This window comes from Hemicordylus capensis, chromosome 6 (assembly GCF_027244095.1).
Source record: "Hemicordylus capensis ecotype Gifberg chromosome 6, rHemCap1.1.pri, whole genome shotgun sequence".
NCBI lineage: Eukaryota > Metazoa > Chordata > Lepidosauria > Squamata > Cordylidae > Hemicordylus > Hemicordylus capensis.
The window spans coordinates 153,029,419-153,040,811 of record NC_069662.1 but is presented as its reverse complement, the minus strand read 5'-3'; positions in this window follow the sequence as shown (position 1 = coordinate 153,040,811).

Below are 11,393 nucleotides of genomic sequence, written 5' to 3'. Positions count from 1 at the left end.
ATGGGCTGGTGGCATCCGGAACCTCTCTCCTTCTCTCTAAAGCCCACTCTGCTGCCTGAAAATATGTCCCTGAGGATCATGTGACTCTCAAGAACATATTTTTATGCACAATGGGCTTCGAAGGAAAGGATGTCAATAATCTTTAATTCATGGCAATGGTTTGGCTATCATATTTAAAACTCTCCTCAGCTTAGGACCACAATACTTGATGTATCAGCCAAAAGCACTCCTGGCCATTGCCTCAACCTGAGAAACCAGGGAGAGCTTTGGGTCCAGGAGCACTCCCAAGCTACGTACCTGATCTTTCAGGGGGAGTGTAACCCCATCCAGAACAGGCATATCTAAAGCATCTCTTGGGTCCTGTTCCCCCACAGTCAATACCTCAGTCTTATTTGGATTCAACTTCAGTTTGTTATCCCTCATCCAGCCCATTACTGTCTCCAGGCAGCCATTTAGGGAAGTGTCAGGAGACAGGGGTGAAAATTGCCCCTCCCCCATAAAGCTAGGACAGTCTTAGTCTGGATGTTAGTCCGTATCTTTTTTGTTAGTCTCTTTGAATATTGTCTCCTTAGGAAAGTGGGATAAATATCTTTTAAATACACACACACACACACACACACACACACACACACACACACACACACAGAGGACTGCATACTTGTTTCCCAAATATGCCCATCCCACACACAAACACACACATACACAGAGGACTGCATACTTGTTTCCCAAATATGCCCATCCCATTAGAACTCAGAAGAGAGCTGCAAGGATAGTAGTTTCTGTCGCTTCTTGATTCACATTCATTTGGTTGAGAATTTGTTAGGATTTCATAAAGTAATTATGTAACTTGTTCCTTAATGTTTAGGGGTTATCCACGAACAGGTCTCCTTCAGGCCTAGGCCAACATTCTGGTCTCATAACTTGACCTGTTACTAATCCTGTTTGCTGTATTGTGTCACCTCAGCTTTTACATCCAATCCAACCTGCTGAAGGCTGTTTCACAACTCAAAGCCTGATCCTTTTCTGATGGGGAACAATTACACCCCTCAGGCCACAGTACAAATTGACATTCGTTACATTGTGAGAACAGCTCTATCCAGACATTATGTCGTACAAGTGTACAGCTGTCTGTACACTCGTACATGTGATTGTGTGAATGACAGTACCCGTGTCCATTTTAAAAGTGAACCTGGGTATTGTCCCTTCAACTGATAGGAAGCTTACTGCTGTACCTGCGTGAATAATGTGTGGATCACTATACCTGAGTACACTGTACACTCGTTGTATGAATGTTCAACCTAAGTCCGATTCAGACATTATGCTGTATGAGTGTACAGTTGTTTGTGCAAATGACTGAACCTGTGTTATTATCTATCTATCTATCTATCTATCTATCTATCTATCTATCTATCTATCTATCTATTTGTTTGTTTTTAATATTTCTATACCACCCAAAACTTGCATCTCTGGGCGGTTTACAATTAAAATCATTTAAAACATTGAAAACCCAATATTAAAACTATAAATCTAATTAAAAGCTTGGGTGAATAAATGTGTCTTCAGTGCCCTTTTAAAAGTTGCCAGAGATGGGGGCATATTAATATTTACATATTAAAAATGAAACTGGATACAAGCCCCTCAAGTGCATGGTACAGATAAGAAGTGTACTGCTATACCTGTGTTCAAAATAAAACGAGAATAACTGTACCAATATACAGATCTGTACCTGTGTACGTACATTGTATATTTGTTTTACGAGTGTTGAACATAACATGTGAATGGGGCTATAATATCTGAATAGGGCTAATGGGGTGCAGGGAGAGGGGTAAGAGGGTCGGGGCTGAGCTATAGGCAGCAGTCACTAGGGGTTACAAGGCTAGAAGTCAGGACCAGGAGAACCAGGAAACCTGTCAGGGTAGAAATCAAGCCAAGAAGACAGTCAGGAACTGGAGAACATCCAGTATCCAGAGGTTAGAACAAATCAGAAGTCAAGCCAAGTAAACAGTCCGGAATCAGGGGTCAAGGCAATAAACAGAAGCACATCAGAGGTCAGGCCTAGCAGATTGTTCATGAAAATAACCACACCAGAATAAGTCGATGCTGCTGCTGAGGCAAGGCTGGTTCTAAGGCAGGTTGTTCTTATACTCTTCCTGCTTGGGAAGAGAACCAATGACTGGTCTCACTGTCTGTTTTATCGGCTGCAGTGGCAACCAAAACACTCCTCTCTAGTAAGCGCCATCCTAGACAGCTGCCTAAACTTGCTTCCTGTAAAAGCAACCCTGTAACGTTCAGGCCTTTCATGCACGCTGTATTTATTTTTACTTTGACAAAGCTTTTTCAAAGCAGGGAGAAAAATAACTGCAACAAAATCATTAGTGGCATGCATTATGCTTGCATTACTGAGTGGAGTAGTCAGGAGGCCTTAAGTGAAATTATAATGCATTATAATCCATTGAGTGACATACTCATTACACTCTAAGGCTTTTTGGCTCATTAGTATAGATGCCCTTTGTAATGATAATTCGAAATGAGAGCATCTGATTTTTAATAGCTTAGGAACCACCGCCCCATACATATTGATGCATTATTTCAGAATGATTGTCCTGTGGAGAGATCAGATTCCATGTTCAGAGAGCACTATCTACTTTCCATCTTCTTCTTCTTCAGTCATTGGCATCTCCTCTCTTTCTTTCTAGGGTTGGGAATGGACCATGTTTGAAACCCTGCTAGGCCACTTCCACAGGGCAATAAACTGTGGGATATTCAAAGCTTTCATGCAAGTCCCAAGTGTGATTTTAATTCCCATATATATGCTGCAGGCTTATGCATAACCTCCTAATGCAATCTGGCTGCCCCCGCCTGCCTCCCACCCACTAGGATTGTGGGGCAAAGCATTTGGTGCCCTGCCTCACCCACCACACTAACTCCGGCCACCGTGGTGTGGGAGACAAAAGGACATTTTTTAAGATGGAGCTTCTCAGCTACTTGTATTAAAATTAGATCGCAATCTTCTGGCAAATTAACCAGGCACGCCTTTTTAGTCAACAGTTTTTTAAAAACCAATTGATTGATTCAACTTTGCAGCCCTAATGTTAGGCATATCTCTGTTTTGTCAGTCACTTATTTACATATCAATAGAAATGTCTCGGACTTTCCCCACTCTGCAACCTTCTGCAGAACAATACCAGCATATCCCTTATGTTTAAATGTCTGGTCTCTGGCAGCTGCAATCAGATCCCCAAATATATTTTGAGAATGACTTTCACTTGAGAAATTCAAAGCATGCTATGGAGCAGGAGGTTAACCGAGGGGCAAAAGAAAATGCCCTGTTGCGAATTAAAAAGTGTTTGAGAGACTTATAGATGGGGAGGAAAATGGCTTCCCAGCTAATTCTTTTTGTGGAAAGTGATAGCCAGAGTTAAGAGGGAAATGATTGGGGTCACTTACAACTGGTGAAATCCCGTTGACCCCAATCAGCATGAAAGTCCAAGACTAGAGTTGGAGGATCACATGGAAAACTTCAAAAGGAGGAAAGATGATGATTCCCCTTCTAGGAAGAAGGCAGATTGGGGGAAAGAGACCTGCCTAGGAGCCTAACACGCTGGGCGACATCCCGATCGTTGTGGAATGCTGCTCCATAATCGGAAGCTCCTTCTCTTAATGAAAGAAGTGTTGTACTTCTGCAAAGAGGAGAAGAGCTGGCCTTGTGGTACCAGGCATGAATTGTACCCTTTGCTAAGCTGGGTCTGCCCTGGTTTGCATTTGGATGGGAGACTACATTTGAGCACTGTAAGATATGCCCATTCGCTTCCGAGTTCAATTTGAAATCCTGTTTCTGACCTTCAAAGCCTTGCAGGGCCTGGCACCTGTCTACCTACAGACCCGCCTCTCCCACTCAGTTACATCCTGTCCAGTTAGATCATCTCAGATGGCCCTTTTGTCGGTCCCTGGTTTCCGAGAGGTTCGGGGCTCTAGGGCCTGCAAAAGGGCCTTTTCAGCTGCTGCCCCACTTCTTTGGAACTCTCTTCCCCTTCAGATTCGTCTAGCCCCTTCCTTACTGATCTTCAAATCTCTATTGAAGACTTTTCTTTTTCGCCAGGCTTTTGCCCTTTAGTTTACTTCATTTGTTTTTGTTAGTTTAGTTTTTAATTTAGAATGTAATTGTTAATGTTGCCTTGTTTGCATGTTCTTGTGCACCGCCCGGAGTCTTTGGAGTGGGCAGCATATTAAATGTTTCTAATAAATAAATAAAATAAATAAATTCCCCGCTCCTTAGGGAATGGGGCATAACTCAGTGGTAAAGCATCTTGCATGCAGCTGGTTCAGTCCCTGGTCTCTCTAGGTATAGTAGGGCTGGGAGAGACTCCTGCCTGAAGCCCTGGAGAACTCCTGCCAGTCAGTTTAGATGACACTGAGCTAGATGGACCAAGGCTCTGACTCTGTAGAAGACAACTTCCTATATAAAGAAGGACCCTTCCAGTTGTGCAAGCATCCCTTGCATGAGGGCAACCATTCTTCCGTGAATGGAAGGAGCTTCTGCTGATGGAGCACCCCCCGCCCCACTGTTGGTCTGGACACTGCCCAATGTGCCTGTGGAAAAAATACCTGGGTAACAGCTGAACATATTAAGCAGCATCCAGACTGGCAGTGGGGTGCTGCTCCATTGCAAAAGCTCCATTTGTTCATGGAAGAAGTGTAAGAGAGGAGAGCTGGTCTTGTGGTATAAAGTATGACTTGTCCCCCTAGCTAAGCAGGGTCTACCCTGGTTGCATTTGAATGGGAGATCACATGTGAGTACTGTAAGATATTCCCCTCAGGGGATGGAAAAGAGCAGAAGGGAAGAGCAGAAGGTTTCAAGTTCCCTCCCTGGCTTCTCCAAGATAGGACTGAGAGAGATTCCTGCCTGCAACCTTGGAGAAGCTGCTGCCAGTCTGTGTTGACCAAGGATTCTCAACGCTGGGACCTCATATGTTATTGGACTTCAACTCCCATAATTCCTAACCAAAGGCCACTGGGGCTGGGGATTATGGGAGTTGAAGTCCAATAACGTCTGGGGACCTAACGTTGAGAATCCCTGATGTAGACAATACTGAGCAAGAGAGACCAATGGTCTGACTCAGTATAAGGCAGCTTCTTATGTTATGTTTTGCTTCCCCTTATTCAAGCATCCTTTGCATGAGCACCGTGGTACTTCCATGAATGGAAGGTGCTTCCACTGGCAAAGCAACACTCCGCCAACAGTCTGGGCTGTTGCCCAGTGTGCCAGGCAGGCTCCTACCCAGGTATCTTTTCTCTGGACACATTGGGCCATATTATCCAGTCCATTTGTGGAGTGGTATTCCGACGGTGGGAGTTCTTTCCATTAACGGGAGAACGGTTGCACTCATGTAAGGGAAGTTTGCATGGAAGGATGGATTCTTTGGGCAAATGTAACACTTCTTCCATGAATGGAAGGAGCTTCGGCTGATGGAGTACTGTTCTGCTAAACATCTGGATGTCACTTGATGATGATGCTTTTCCTGGCTTGGAGATGAAAAGAAAGGTTGGCCATAAGGTTGGCTCCAAAGGGTGTGTGTGTGTGTGTGTGGGGAAACACCCCCAATAAGTAGTTTATCCCTGCACCTGCCCCTCATTTCTGCTTCAGAAATCTAATGTGTGGGACGCAGCTCGCCTATCCATAAATACACTTTGTCCCTTTTTGCCCCTACTCAGTCCCCACACACACACACACACCGCTGCCACTGCATGTCAAGATGCAGTTGCAAGCAGAATAACAGAGATAGTTAAAAAGGTACTTGGTAGAAAGTACCTGGTAGAAAGTAGCCTGATGGTTGTGTGGTCATGGGCAAGGAAGCAGGCATTGCTATGGGTTCTGGTTCACGCTGTGTACAATTACTACTTAAAAAAATAATATTGACAAATAATTTGCCACTAGATGATTCTACTGTCAGAGTATAGAAAAGGTATTTGCCACATCTGTAACCCACCCTTCTTCGAAGGAGCTCAGGTCAGCACAGATGGGGAATTACTCATTTTATCCCCACAACAGCCCTGTGAGGTGGGTTAAGCTGAGAAATTGTGATTGCTTCAAGATCGTCCACTAAGCTTCATGGCTGAGGCGAGATTTGAATCCATGGTTTCCATTTCACGCTGACAGCCAGTATGGTGTCATGGTTAAAGTGTTGGACTAGGACCAGGGAGACCGAAATTCAAATCCCAGTTTGGCCATGAAACTCACTGGGTGACCCTGGGCCAGTCACTTCTCTTTTAGCCTAAGCTACCTCACAGAATTGTTGTAAGGACAGGGCCGGACTGGGGGCACTGAGAGGGCAGTGGTAGGGAGGGCGCCGGGTTTTGAGTAGAATGGGAACTTAAGGGTGGGAGTATTCACTGCTGCTGAGTGCAGCAGGGCACAGGGGCACCCCGTGGGTGGGGCACACCGGGAATATGTCCTGTAGCCCTGTGGGCCAGTCCGAACCTGTGTAAGGATAAACATAGCCATGTACACCATTCTGGGCTCCTTGGAGGAAGAGCAGGATATAAATGTAATAAATACACAGATAGATAGATAGATAGATAGATAGATAGATAGATAGATAGATAGATAGATAGATTTCAAGTCTACCCACTATATCCCTCTGGTTCCCATAACAGTGCAATTTTTGGCATTGTCCATAGGGGAAAAAAGTAATGCATGAGACTGAAAGGAGGACTAAAAGTGTTGCTGTTATGTGGTACAAGCAGCTACTGCTACTGCTACTACTACGGAAGTTTATATACTGCTTTTCAACAAAAATTCCCAGAGTGGTTTACACATAAACATATAATTCAACAAGCATGATGGTTCCATGTTCCCAAAGGGCTAAAAAGAAACTTAAGGTCAGCAGCAGCCATTGGAGGGATGCTGTTTGGGGTTGGCTTGGATACAGAGAGTTGCTCTCTCCTCCTGCTAAAGAAGAGAACTGCCACTTTGAAAACAGCCTCTTTGCTTGGTTAACAATGGTTCTTCATCTAGGATTCAGCCCTCAGAGACACCTGAGGCAACCTTGTAGCTTATCAGACATGTATGAAGGTGCAGCTGATGGAAATCCTGCTTACCAAGAAAAACCCAGCTCTTTATCTTTTAGCTGGGACATTCCTGATAACAGAACTGGCGTAGGGGAAATCATTAAAGCAGTAGGAAAAGATGACAGATTACAAGCAGGGACAAGGCTGGTCAGCCAGAAAGTGCCCTTATTGGTTTTTTTAAAAATGAGAATCTAGATTCTTTCTAGGCCTTTTCATTACAGGATGGTTGCATAGAAACAATTAAGATTAAGCTTTTATAACATTCTACTGTGATATGTAGATCTCTTCATCTGAGTTTTGTTTTCTTTAATTTTGCTCTTTGCCTAAAGAGCTCAGGGCAGCATGAATAGATCTCCTTAGCGATGCTGAAGCACAAGGGCTCCCAAACTGTCATACCCAAGCAGGAAGCTGCTTGGAGTGGAGGTTATGCAGGTAAGAACTTGCTTACTTACTTATAAAGGTGCAACTTCTTGCCCTCTGTTGGAAGTGAAGGACTGTGCGCTGCCTCGTGCCTCAATGACAGAGGAGGACAGACTAGTGAGTCAGAGGGCTAGAGGGGTCAAGACATTGGTCATTCCTCCTCTCTACTGCTCTGACACTATCCCTTTGATATGTAGATTGCTACTCTCAGGGACTTCCTTCCTTCCTTCTTCTTCCTAACACACACGCTCGCCTCTCTCTGTACCATGTGTGCACAGAGATGCAGACAGCATTTGTCTGCATCCTGCTAGCTAGCTAGGTTAGAGATACTATCTTTCCACTTTCCTATCTAGAATGGAGTTCTCTAATACAGACTCACTTGAAACTATGAACTGGCTCCAAGTTTCTTTTGGCTCTCAGCATACACTCATGCCTGGGCAGACTCCACTGTGTTTTGCCTCTCTGCACTCTGCTGTAATAGAAGGGTATCTCTTACCAGAGAGAATTCCCAACATCCTCCCCAGCGCCACCCTTGAAGCGCCAAACGGGTTTGTGGTTGGCCAAACTGGTTTATGGAACCATGAACCGGTCCACATGTTGTACCAGTGCACAAACCTTGGTTCATGCAAATGCCTAGTACTGGGTCATTAAATGGGAATTTTGTCTTCATACACAGCAATGTGTTCTGACAAAATCTCTGAGCCTCAGCACGGAACCTGGCGGTTTCAGGTGATCCATCAAGATCCTGCTTTTTGATCAGCTGTGATGCAGCAAAACCTATAAACAAGTCTCCGTCTGACCTCTGAAAGTCTTTTTGTAGTGATATCAAGAGACAATACATCATCTTTGTGCTCCAGTGTGACCGCTGGTTTAATGAAATATCCTAAAAGGTCTACATATAGTTTCATCATGGCAGGATGTAGCCTGTGGATTATTGCTTTATCACATTGATGCAATGCCTTGAAGTCTTCGAAGTGAGGTATAAGGGCATGCAGAAAGAGAATGTACTGTTTACAAACTGGACTCTTGAATATATTTGCTCATCTATGTTCTCAGGTTTCTCCTGTTTTGTGTAGCACAGGGGTTCCCATCCCAACCTGTGGTACCCCAGCAGGAAGCGGTATATAAATATTTGTTGTTGTTACTGTTTGTGGTGTTTGAATGGAGCAGGCTCATTATCATCACCACAGTGAGATACGAAGTAGCATATGAGGCCATCCCAGACAGTGGCGGATTAACGCATAAGCAAAGAAGGCACTTGCCTATGGCGGCAAATTTTGAGGAGCGGCAAATTTGCCTATGCGTTAACCTGCCATTTGCACTTGGGGGGCAGGGGAAAGTTAAATCTACTTTGAAAACTTTTTAAACTGCTACTGTGCCAATGTGGCGAGAGCTCCTAGTGGGCCCCTCCCAAATCATGACAGGTCGTTGGACCATCTTTGTGTGTGGTGGAGACAGCGGCAAGAGCTCCTCCCATGGGCCCACTTGCCTCCCAAATGACAACCCAGGCCATTTCTGGCCCATTTTGGGCCTCTGCTCACACTCATGTGATGCCTGAAATGGGAGGAAAACATTTTAAAAGTAGATTTAACTTTCACACACACGCACCCCCCTCTGGATCCTTTACTTGTAAAGGGAAACCCTTTCTGGGGCGGCAAATCTTTGGTCGCCTATAAGCAGCAAAAAGCTTAATTCACCCCTTATCCCAAATATTTAGTATCCTCTTCAGTGTGCGAGACGTGCACAGCCATCGAGTAGAAGCATGTTTTAGGACCTTTCTGACTGTTTAGTCACAAAATGAAACCTCTTCTCTGAGAAGTTATTTTCTTCTAACACTTTCCGCAGAATGACAATAGATATCAGTGACAAATTCATGTGGGTCAAATGAAAGAGCCTTTGTCCCAAGTTTTGCTGTTCGATGTGCTAAATGGCATGGACAGCCAACACCATAACTCTTTCTCTCAGTTCATTTCTTCTGTAGAAGCCTCAGGACTCCATTGCGCTTCCCAGAGGCATTGTCTGAGGCTTTTTACAGAGTCTTTTGTCTGAGGCTTTTTACGTTGTCTTTTTACAGAGGCGTTGTCTGAGGCAAAAGCAACACAATTCCCTAGGCTGAGTCCTGAATCAGAGAGACATTTTTTCAGTAGCTGCTGCAATCTTTTCAGCATCCACATGGTTTACTGTGGGCATGTCCAGAAAGTGAGTCCTAGCTAGAGACTGTTTTTTGCGGTTCGGCTGGAATTCAGTCTGTGTGTGTGATGCAAGGGGGCGTGACAAAGCTCTGAAAGCATGGTGCCTGCTGGGAACTCTTTCTTTCCAACCCTTTCCCCACCAAGAACTGCAGTTGCGGGGAGGGCCAAACTCTCCTCACTGCTGCAGTCCCTGCTGGGGAGTGAGTTTTCGAGCACCACACCATGCCCAGACAAGCATGCAAGGGGGTGTGGCCATACCTACTCCTGTGGGGCTACAAAAAACACTGCTGGGGAGCAATTCTTGATCAGTCTATCACATACCAACAAGCTCACCTTTGTGGCTATAACATAAACATGAATAATCTTATGCATAACCTCTTCAGGCAAACACACAACCCCAATTCTTGGGTTTGGCGATGAAGTGGATGCTTCGCTCTATACACATCTTTAACAAAGCAGGCTGAAGGATGTGAATGAATTAAATCATTTATAAAGCCATTCACCCTCCAAGATGATAAGGCAGCTGTAAATAGACTCTCAAGGACTGTAACGTTTGTGGCTTTATCGGCCTGTTTGTGATAAGTGTTGTTCATTTATTCATAACTGAAATTAACTGCTGAAAAGGATTAGTTGATGGCTTGACTGATTGGAATATGAATGTAGTTCAGATACTCTGACAGTACCAATATATCATAATTTGCTCAGAACAGGCAGGATGCAAAGAGGAAGTCAGAGAAAGTGAGGGAAGAATAAAACCTATTTTAAAAAAGTTTATTTCTCTAGGCCTTGTGAGGAAATAGCCTTGTCTTGTGTGTAAACAGAAAAGTATCTGGAGTCAGGTTTGGCTGGATGTCTCTGCACACGAATATCAGAACTGTGGTTGCTGGCTGTGACCCCCCCCCCAAAAAAAGTACTCTGCATGTGCTCAGAAACAGTCTTCTCCAAACACCACATGTGAAGATACAAGGAACATTCAGAAGCTGTAGCTGGTGCAGAATGTTTTTGCTACGCCTCTAACAGGAACCTGGCATGTGGAGCATATTACTCTAAATTTTTGTGATTAAAACATTTCTTTTTACTCTGTTATATGAACAAAGAGGCACCTCTTAAGGTGGTGATTCTCTTATATATAATGGGTTGGTGTGGGGAGAATAACGGTCCCTATCCAACCCCGGCATAGCATCCCTACAGTGTGCTAGTTGGCACAGGCCTACTCAACTTTGGCCCACCACCGGTTTTTAGACTACAACTCCCATAATCTCCAGCCACAGTGGCCAATAGTCAGGGATTGTGGGAGTTGTAGGCCAACGTCTGCTAGAAGGCCGAAGTTGAGCAGGTTTGCTCTAGTGGTTGGACTTAGACATCCCTCTAGTGCTTGGACATCCTTCTGGCCGGACCTGGCAACGTTTGCCAGATGGCTCCTCTCGTGCCCGCCAGCATGTTCCCTCTAACAGGGATTCCCAGATGTTCTTGACTACAACTCCCAGAATCCCCAAGCAAAAGCCATTGCAGCTAGGGATTCTGGGAGTTGTAGCCAACAACATCTGGGGACCCCTGTTAGAGGGAACACTGGTGCTCGCCAACCAGCGCCCAGAGTGAGAAGGTGCTCTTCATGGTTGGGTGGCATGGTGACACCCCATTGTTCACACTTGGATGCTGAGATGGTGGAGCGGCTGGTCTTCCTGAAGGCCAACCTCCCCCTCCTGGGCTACC